We start from the raw sequence: 10801 nt of genomic DNA, 5'->3' as shown, positions 1-10801 counted from the left end.
CGAACATGGACCTTCAGCATGCACTGGGGTGGTTTGCTGCCGAGTGTGACGCGGCCGGGATGAGAATCAGCACCTCCAAGTCCGAGGCCATGGTACTCCACTGGAAAAAGCTGGTTTGCCATCTTCAGGTTGGAGGAAAGTCTTTTCCCCAGGTGGAGGAGTTATTCTTGGGGTTTTTGTTCAGGAGTGAGGGAAGGTTGGAACGTGCAACGGCAGCAGTAATGCGGTTGATGTACCGGTCCGTTGCGGTAAAGGAGCTGAGCCAAAAGGCAAAGCTCTTGGTTTACCGATCAATCTACGTTCTTACTCTTACGTATGGTCATGAGTTTTGCGTCATGACGAATGGACAAGATCTCGGATACAAGCAGCTGAAATGAGTTTCCTTCACAGGGTGGCAGGGCACACCCTTATGGATAGGGTGAGGAGCTCTGACATGAGTTCTGATGAAAATGAATGAATGAGTTTAGTTTGGCTTATTGATATTTTTGTATACAATTATGAAAAGTTGTCACTTCAAGTTTGCAGATAGGAAGAGAGTGGTCTCGAAGCAGACTTTGTGCAGTTGCAAGTGAACTGCATGCAATGCTTTTTAATGCACACGCCTAGCCCCACCCCTAACCTTTACAGTGACTTCACTAGCTCCACTGAGTGTCTGACATTGCATCTACATTTACATTTACATTTAGTCATTTAGCAGACGCTTTTATCCAAAGCGACTTACAAATGAGGACAAGGAAGCAATTTACACAACTATAAGAGCAGCAGTGAACAAGTGCTATAGACAAGTTTCAGGTGTGTAAAGTCTAAGAAGCAAAGCAATAGTAAAATTTTTTTTTTTTTTTTTTAGAGAGAGAGAGAGAGAGGGCACAGTTAGTGGTATAGCCAGAGAGGCAGTTGCAGATTAGGAAGGAAAGTGGAGACTAAACAGTTGCGTTTTTAGTCGTTTCTTGAAGACAGCAAGTGACTCTGCTGTTCTGATGTAGTTAGGGAGTTCATTCCACCAACTGGGCAGATTGAATGTGAGAGTTCGGGAAAGTGATTTCTTCCCTCTTTGGGATGGAACAACGAGGCGACGTTCATTCACAGAACGCAAGTTTCTGGAGGGCACATATATCTGCAGAAGTGAGAGCAGATACGAAGGAGCACAGCTAACGGTCACTTTGTAAGCAAACATCAGAGCTTTGAATTTGATGCGGGCAGCAACTGGCAGCCAGTGCAAACGGGTGAGTAGCGGAGTGACATGTGCTCTTTTGGGTTCATCAAAGACCACTCGTGCTGCTGCGTTCTGAAGCAGCTGAAGAGGTTTGATAGAACTAGCTGGTAGCCCGGCTAGCAGAGAGTTGCAATAGTCCAGTTTGGAGAGAACAAGAGCTTGAACAATGAGTTGAGCTGTATGTTCAGATAGGAAGGATCGGACCTTTCTGATGTTGTAGAGTGCGAATCTGCAAGATCGAGCAGTTCTAGAAATGTGGTCAGAGAAGTTCAGTTGGTCATCAATTGTTACTCCAAGGCTTTTTACCATTTTGGATGCAGTGATGGTTGCTCCGTCCATCTGGATTGAAAAGTTATGGTGAAGAGTCGGGTTGGCAGAAACTTCAAGCATTTCCGTTTTCGTGAGGTTAAGCTGGAGATGATGATCTTTCATCCAGTGTGAAATGTCTGACAGGCAGGCTGAAATGCGAGCTGGAACCGAGGGATCGTCAGGGTGAAAAGAGAGGTATAGCTGGGTGTCATCAGCATAGCAGTGGTAGGAAAAACCATGTTTCTGGATGACTGTTCCTAAAGATGCCGTGTAGATAGAGAAGAGAAGTGGCCCAAGAACAGAGCCCTGAGGTACCCCAGTGTTTAGATGCTGTAGGTTGGACACTTCTCCCCTCCACGACACCCTGAATGACCTGTCCGAGAGGTAGGAACTGAACCATTGAATAACAGTGCCTGCGACGCCCAGTGACTCAAGCGTAGATAGCAGGATCTGGTGGTTTATAGTGTCAAAAGCAGCTGATAAATCCAGCAAGATGAGGACAGATGATTTAGAGTCTGCTTTAGCCAGTCTGAGATCCTCCACGACCGAGAGCAGGGCAGTCTCAGTTGAGTGGCCTTTCTTAAAGCCAGATTGCTTGTTGTCCATGAGGTTGTTTTGAGTAAGAAAGTCTAGGACTTGATTGAACACTACTTCTTCTCCAAAATCTTGGCCATGAATGGAAGCAGGGATACCGGTCGGTAGTTTTCAAGTAGCGTTTGATCCAGGTTGGGTTTCTTTAGCAGTGGGGTTACCCTAGCCTGCTTAAATGAAGTAGAGAATAGACCAGAGTCAAGAGATGTGTTAATTATGTGAGTCAGTGTTGGTATGACTGCAGGAGAAATAGCTTGCAAGATATGAGAGGGAATGGGATCAAGCGGACAGGTGGTTGCATGGCTTGATAGCACGAGATTGGACACCTCAGACTCAGAGAGCTGGGAAAAAGAGGTGAGTGTGTGTGGTGTTGGTGGTGTATCTTGTGTGTTTGTTGTAGGTGCAGCAAATTGAGCACTGATTTTTGCAGTTTTAGTGCAAAAGAATGTAGCAAAGTCATCAGTAGTGAGTGTGGAGGATGCTGGTAAAGGAGGAGGATAGAGGAGGGAGGAAAATGTTTTAAAAAGTAAGCGAGGATTGGTGGCACTGTTGACTTTCTGACGGAAGTATGTCTGCTTTGCAGAAGTAACCTCAGTCGAGAAAGAAGAGAGAAGAGTTTGGTATGTTATGAGCTGTTCAGGATTTTTAGTTTTTCGCCAAATTCTCTCAGCAGCCCGAAGTTTTGAGCGATGTTCACGGAGAACATCAGAGAGCCAGGGTGCAGGAGGACTGGCCCGGGTTGGTCTGGATGTAATAGGGCATAGTCTGTCTAGGCATGATGTTAGCGTGGAGCAGAGTGTATCAGTGGCACTGTTCGTATCAAGTGCAGAGAGTTTGCAAGATGGAGGAAGAGAGTTAGAAACAATGGTGGATAGTGTAGTGGGTGAGAGAGAGCGTAGGTTTCTGCGAAAGGCAACTAGAGTTGGAGTGTGTGGCGGCTCAGGAGTAATGTGGATGTTGAGAGAGAGAGAAGGAAATGATCCGATGTTTGTAGTGGAGTTACTAGTGTTTGATCAGCGAGGCAATGTCGAGTGTAAATAAGGTCTAGTTGATTACCTGATTTGTGAGTAGCAGAAGTAGGTGCTCTTTTGAGGTCGAAAGATGCAAGCAGAGTCTGGAAGTCAGCAGCTTGAGGTCTTTCAATGTGGATGTTGAAGTCACCTAGCACCAACAAGGGAGTGTCATAATCAGAAAAAGATGAGAGAAGAACATCCAGTTCATCTAAGAAGTGACCTAATGTACCCGGTGGGCGGTAGATGACAACCACATTTATGCGGAAGGGGTGGATAATGGTGACTGCATGGAATTCAAAAGAGCTGATTTTTTGGCAGGGACGGTCTCTGAGTGAATTTCCATTCTTTGGAAATCAGTAGTCCAGTCCCACCCCCTCTCCCTGTCTGACGAGGAGTGTGGGAAAGAGAGAAATTAGTAGAAAGAGCAGCATGTGTAGCAGTGTCCTCCGGTCTCAACCAGGTTTCAGTTAGAGCCATGAGACTAAAGTCAGAATGAGTGGCTATGGAGGTAATAAAATCTGCTTTGTTAACAGCAGATTGACAATTCCAGAGGCCCACAGAGAGAGAGAGTTGTGAAATAGAGGATACATGAATTGATCGAAGGTTGTGAGGGTTGCGCCTGCAGCGTACCTCCCGTGCTCTGCGAGTATTAGTAACAACAGGAATTAGTAAACACATAATAAAGTGCAAGGAAAACAATAATGAGTGCAGAGATAACGTAAAACAATAAAGTAATAAAAAAGTACTCAAGTGCTTTGTTAGTGTCTTTGCTCGGTGGAGACGCGCAGGTAGAGTCGATGGTCTTTACTCTCGTTGGGCTTCACACGAGGCTGCCGCGACCGCTGCCGCGACCGCTGCCACGGTGAGACTAGTCGCTTATATACACCCCCGAGCGCTTTGCTGATTGAGTTCAGCTGGACACGCCTCCGAGAGTAAAAACACCCGAGCAGCGGCGGGGGCGCAAAAAACCTCCGGTTCGGCACACAAGCTCTTACAGTAAACAAAGGAAACAGTGGCTAAAGCTTGCTAGTACTAAACACAGATAGCAGAAACAATTTTAAATGTCAACAACCAATACACAAGCAGCTGAAACAAGTCTAAGTGTTCTCGAACCAAACACAGCAACTAAAAAACAGGTCTAAATGTACTTACTCGGTGTTGCTCTCGATGCTAAAGTGCTTCTCCTGCTAGCTAAACCTAATGTGTTCAAATATATGAGATATGCAGTCTCAGCTTGCATATCCAGATACAATTGGAGAGGGAAACCACTTTGTTCAAATAAAAGAATGATAAAAAGTAAGTTTATATAGTATTTACCTCATATTTTTATAGTATATACATAGCATTTTACACAAATTAAGTTAGGTTACATTATTTATATCAGAAAGTAGATTTGGTTTGCAGTCAAAAGTGCCACACACACACACACACACACACAAACTCACATAGTGACAACAACGAATGGACATAAAGACATAAAACATAAACATACAAAACACTCTCTTCCAAAAAAATAAATAAATAAAAAATTATATATATGTATATGTATATACACAATAAATAAATAATAATTACAAGTACAGCTTATAAAATATACAACAACTAACATAATTAGTGGTAAATATATGATTATGATCATTAAATAAAGGTAATTGGTGATAAACTAAACAAATATGAATTAAATGTCATCCTCTGACCAAACGTTTATATATTTATGTACAAATAATATGAAGAAATGTTAGCAATAACATATTATTTATTATATTTATTTAATAGTAATAAAATAATAACCTCAACGAGCCAAATAGTACTTTAATAATGTATTAATTGATAATAATGCAATAAATACATATAACTTATTGGTGTTTCCAGCTCTAACGTTTTAACTCCTCAATAAAACGCATGTAAAATGTTTATCACCCTCTGTAGCCGTGTCTCAAAGCCTAGTGAGCTTCCTACCTAGGTGACATTCATAGGCATAACCTACAGGGGCGTGAATGCAGCCTCATTAGGCATGAGTGTGTGTTTTGAGACGCAGGCAGTGAGTGGGTCTTCTGGAATCAGGCAGTTGATGCGGGCAGCCCGGCGTGTCATCCTACACTCACTTTCTTAGCGAACCGCTCCGGCTATACAGCAACAGGAGACGCGCAGCTCCCAAATGGGGCACTTAAAACACAGATAAACCGATTACTTAAGCCTTCGCCCGGTTTCATTTGAGGTAAGTTATACCCATACGTTGTTTTTTGCTCGTTTAGAAAGTAGAAGAATGTTCTGAACTAGAGACGTTTCGTTAGCCGCCTGGCTAAGTGTAGCATCCGTTTGTGTTTTTATGAGGCTTATCCTTTCAGGCCTGCATAATAGTTGAACGTCTAGTCGTAGTTATTGTTTTATCACATTCTCTCTTTTCAGAACACATACTGTTATAGTGTTTTATGGAAATTTTGTTGTAGAGCTCTTCAAGAGAGAAAAGTAGTCGACGTGTCTTTTAAAGGTCTCAGCTAAACATGCTCAAATGCTAACTTGAGTGCAAAAGTCATTTGACTGATAGACTGCTTAATACTTAACGCTTAAAGTAAAGCAGACTATTTGACAAGCAGTTAAATCAATTTTTAAAGCCTTTAGCTTGTTTATTTTGACATAAAGCTGTTACGTTATGTGTATTTGAGTTGCTTTGGGTTCGTTAAAAGGTAGAGAAGTTATAAAACAAGCAATGTTACGATTACAAACCGCAACGCAGTATAACTGTGGGCATTACTATCATATCAGTCTTCCATAACTCCAAATATTTAGCGTGTTGTGATTGTCCTCTGATTTCTGTAGGTTAAACCTAAAACTTCAAAACAGAAAACTTGGCTCTTTGGATGTGTTTTTTATGGCAAGCTGATTAAATATTTATGAACTCTTATTATTTTATAATCTACATCTTTTGTGTCATATAATCAAAAATTATATCGCACAACTCACCTACATACTTGATTTTAAATGTGTTCATTTTGTTCCAATGTGTTTGTTTCATCTCAAGATTATTGAAATTAATGATTGAGGTAATGTTGGTTATATATTCACACATTCAGAGTTTCTCCTTAATAATATAGTTTCAGAAAAGCAATCTTTGCAATTTATAAATAGTCAAAACATTATGACAGCTAATGACTATCAAAGTACAACATTGTTCACAGTCAAATAAATAGTGCTAATGTTACATCTGATTTCAGACCCAATATTCAAAGTATCACGGTAAACACTATAGGGACCATGTCACAAATTGTCATTGAATGAATGTGTGAATAAAAAACCAGCTTTACTTCAATGCTTATTAATGATTGAGGTATTGTTCACTGTCAAATAAATAGTGCTAATGTTGTTTTCAAGTCATACTTGCATGCAATTTCAGACTAAATATTTCAAGTACTTCAAAGTACCATGGTAAACAATATAGGGAGCATGTCACAAGTTGTCACTGAATGAATATAAAACCAAATTTACCTCAAGTTGTTAATACTGTGACAGTCTTGTAATCTTAGTTATATAAATCGACTAGTTTGATGATAATGATTTTGTAATTGAGGTAAAGTTGGTTTTATATTCACACATTTGTTAATTTAATGGTCCCTGTGTTGTTTACCACGCTAATTTGAATATTGTGTCTGAAATAGCATTCAAGTATGAATTCAAAACAACATTAGGACTATTTATTTTGACTGTGAACAATGTTGTATTTTGATAGTCATTGGCTGCTGATAGTATTTCCCTATTTAGAAATAATACTTTTCTGAAATGATATTTTTAAAGATAAAGATGTGCAAATATAAAACCAAATTTACTTCAATCAAACATTAAGAGTATAAACCACAACGCAGTATAACTGTTGGCATTACTATCATATCAGCCTTTCATAACTCCAAATATTTAGCTTGTTGTGATTGTCCTCTGATTTCTGTAGACCTAAAACTTCAAAACATATATAACTTGACTCTTTGGATGTGTATTTTATGGCAGAAAGTTGTTTAAATATTGATAAACTGTTATTATTTTAGTATCTCTACATCTTTTTGTTCTCATATAATCCAATGATGCATCAAATCTATCACTGCTGCTTATTTGATTTATATGCTTGGCTTTATGTTTGTTGATTTTGTTAAAGTGTGCTTGTTTGAGCTCAGGATTATTGGATTTCATGGCTTATTAATGATTGAGGTAAAGTTGGTTTTATTCTCTCACATTCGCACTTTCTCCTTAATAATATAATTTAACAAAAATATTCTTTGCCAATTCTAAATGGTGAGATTATATTATCAGCCAATGACTATCAGTTCAACATTATTTACTGTCAAATAAATAGTGCTAATGTTGTTTTCAAGTCATACTTGCATGCGATTTCAGACTAACTATTCATAGTATTTCAAAATACCATGGTAAACAATATAGGGAGCGTGTCACAAGTTGTCACTGAATGAATGTGCAAATATAAAAAAAACTTTACCTCAACTTGTTAATGCTGTAGTGTAACTGATATAAATCAACTAGTTTGATGATTAAGATTTCATAATTAAGGTTAAGTTGGTTTTATATTAATACATTCATTCATTTAATGGTCCCTATATTGTTAACCACGCTAATTTGAATATTGGGTCTGAAATAGCATGCAAGTATGAATTCAAAACAACATTAGGACCGTGAACAATGTTGTGCTTTAATAGTCATTGACTGCTAGTATGATTTCCGTATTTAGAATTTGCAAATAATACTTTTCTGAAATGATGTTATTAAGGATAGAGTCTGAATGTGCGAATATAAAACCAACTTTACCTCAATGATTATGGATTGTGGAAAGTCATGATGGTGTTGGTTAAAAGGGTTTCACACTGTCCTGCTCTCACATTTCAGGGCAAAGGCTGATTGAATTCACTCTTTCCATTGCAATTCGAGAAGTCCAAATGTTTTGATCAGGATTGCAACTTTTACTGATATCAGTTAGGCTTGTCTGGCGAACAAGAACAACACATAAAACTGTAATTTTGGAGGAAAACGTCTGCCAGAGTAGGGCTCTGCATGTGATATATGAGAGGAGAGCTGGCATCTTCATCACAGATGACTCAGCCTTAACCAGCTGACACGTGCTTTAATTTCGTCACTTTCAGAATCAGTTTCGATTGATTTTTTTTTTTTGTGTGTTGCTTTCTACTTCTGATTTAGAATTTCAGTGATCTAGTAAGCACAGTGGCTTTTGCTCATGTTCATTTGTCTTTCATCTAGTTAGACTAATCTAAATTTATCAGACTTTCCACTGTTAACTTAAGGACTTTCCATCACTGCTTTTAAAACATAACAGCAAAACTAGTGTCAGGTCTTAAGGTGATTAAACTCTATATGAAATACCTCTTTCTGACATCTTGATGACTTTGAAAATAATAATTAATCCCAAAATACATTTTTTTTGGATTTTCCTCATTCACAGGGCATCCAAGATATAAATGATTTTTCCTTAGTACAGCATTAAAGAAGATTTTTATCTTAAACCATTGTTCTTTTTTGGTGAAGCTTAATGTGTATTAATAACTACCTGCACAGTCAGAGCCAAAAGAAACCATATACTGCAAAACTAAATTCTAACTTGTGACTCCTGATAAACCTGATTGGGATATTATGAAGTGCCAGATCATAAGATATTTATTATAAAATAACAAATGCGGGTGCAAGCTCAAAAATGAGCTGATGCTGTTTGTTTACAGCTTTCTTTTTATAAGTTGAACCATCCAAGTACCATTTTGACTAACACACACAAAGCTTGCACTTCACACACTCTGAACACACTGACTCAACCACTTTCCGAGCAAGTGGATTTAAATATAACAGACCTATTGTTTTACTCATTAGCCAGATATATTTATTTTGGTTTGCATTTATATCTTGTATGCTTTTTGAGGGATGGTAACCAATGATTTGCGTTTTACAAATCACTAATGACTTATTTCAACTTAACAGTATAGTTTGATTCAGTACGATACACATTTATTTCCATTTGCACTGTCAGAAATACCAAAATACCACTTTTTTTGTGACCCTTTCTTTAGGGTGCCTTGCACAACAGTTCAGTACTATAGAGTAGGGCTGCACAAAATATCATTTCAGCATCGATATCGCAATGTGTGTGTCCGCATCAGTCATACCGCAGGATATGCAATGTTGTGTTGGGTTCATAATCAATCAACAATTGAAAATACACAAGACTTGTATTTAACCATAACAGAGTGAAACTTTATCACTTGCATGTGTTTTGAAGGCATATTAAGAGTTAAAATCATTCAGTCACAATAACGTACAACTAGGGATGCTCCGATCAGGATTTTTGCAGCTGATACTGAGCACCGATTCCTTGTCATGATGATCGGCTGATACCGAGTACTGATTCTGATTCTTCAAGCTTTACATAACTTAGCCATTGCAGAAGCACAATTACCTTATATGTATGAGATCTCACCTTACCTAAGATAACAAATTAAGGATGTTGCATACATGTAATGTTTAGAAGCAGCTTTATAAAAAAATAGATGAAACGGATAAAAAATGGTGAGAAACATGACTAACAATGCAATTTGGAAACATTGCTTGTGTGTTGTAGCACTGCTGATGCATAACTCAGGCTCACACGAGCATCTTCCTCCGAGTTTGTTATAATCTCGTAAACAGACACATGCGATTGGTTGATGAGATCGGCCACATCAATGAGTACCGATTAAGTCGTGAAATGTGATTATCAGTCGATGCCGATCAATTAGAGAATCCCTACATACGTATTTTTAACTTTTAATAAAGAATAAAAGTATTGAATTATTAATACAGTGAAGACTGTACAGTTTTATTTTCATTTATTATTCAATTTCTGTACCTGAAAACTGTTTGACTCTCAGGGAAAACCCTAAAACACATTTTACTTTGCTCTATTGTAATTATTCTTGCTTGCAATTTGTTTAACACATTTTAATAAACAGTTTTAGCACATTTTTATCTGTTTTTATTCTTCGTTGTTTATATTTTTTTATAATTATTTTTTATTCCTGTTTATGTAAAGCACTTTTAATTACAATTGTGTATGAAATGTGCTATGTAAATTGCCTTGCTTTGGCTTGTTTTTTATGCATGATTCACATCCTTACAAAATCAGCCCAATCAATCTAAATTAATGCCCCCCCCCCCCCCCCCCCCCCCCCCCCCCCCAAATAGAGCTATACAAGATATCGGGTGAAATTGTATTCATATCGCAATATATATTGCAGAAAACAAAATATTGCAATGTCTGATTTTTCCAATGTCATGCAGCCCTACTATAGGGTGGAGCTAGTCTCACTCCGCAACATTGATTGGTTTACAGAGAATTGTCATGCAGACGAACAACAAAACCAGTCCAGCAATGAACCATGGTCAACCGGAAATCAAACAAAGCTCATCATCTTCTCGTGACAAATAGCCACATGCCAAAAGCATGAAAAGGATCTGCTGTATGTCCTCCATTTTATTTATGAGGTCTTTTGTATGTCACATCTAAAAATGTGTGTAAAGCGTGAGGGGCACAGTTTATTTGTGCGTGCTTGATGCATGTCTACTTTTGAAATGATGAACTCGAGTGCGCAAAAGACATGATATGTGAGAGGTTGCTTCTTTGAGTGAGAATGAC

General features: G+C 38.3%; 1 protein-coding gene across 4 annotated transcripts in view; it reads left to right on the top strand.

Annotated features, from left to right (window-relative positions):
• The first annotated feature begins 5186 nt into the window (after window positions 1–5186).
• pi4kb (phosphatidylinositol 4-kinase, catalytic, beta) overlaps window positions 5187–10801 on the top strand; it is a 33827-nt gene continuing 28212 nt past the window's right edge. For all 4 annotated transcript variants that reach the window (XM_056474753.1, XM_056474752.1, XM_056474751.1 and 1 more), the window contains exon 1: window positions 5187–5344. The gene's annotated coding sequence lies outside the window, so the exon portion shown is untranslated. The remainder of the gene's footprint in view (window positions 5345–10801) is intronic.

This window comes from Danio aesculapii, chromosome 16, assembly GCF_903798145.1.
Source record: "Danio aesculapii chromosome 16, fDanAes4.1, whole genome shotgun sequence".
Lineage (NCBI taxonomy): Eukaryota > Metazoa > Chordata > Actinopteri > Cypriniformes > Danionidae > Danio > Danio aesculapii.
Note: the sequence above shows the minus strand (reverse complement) of the source record. Positions and strands in the feature narration are given on the sequence as shown.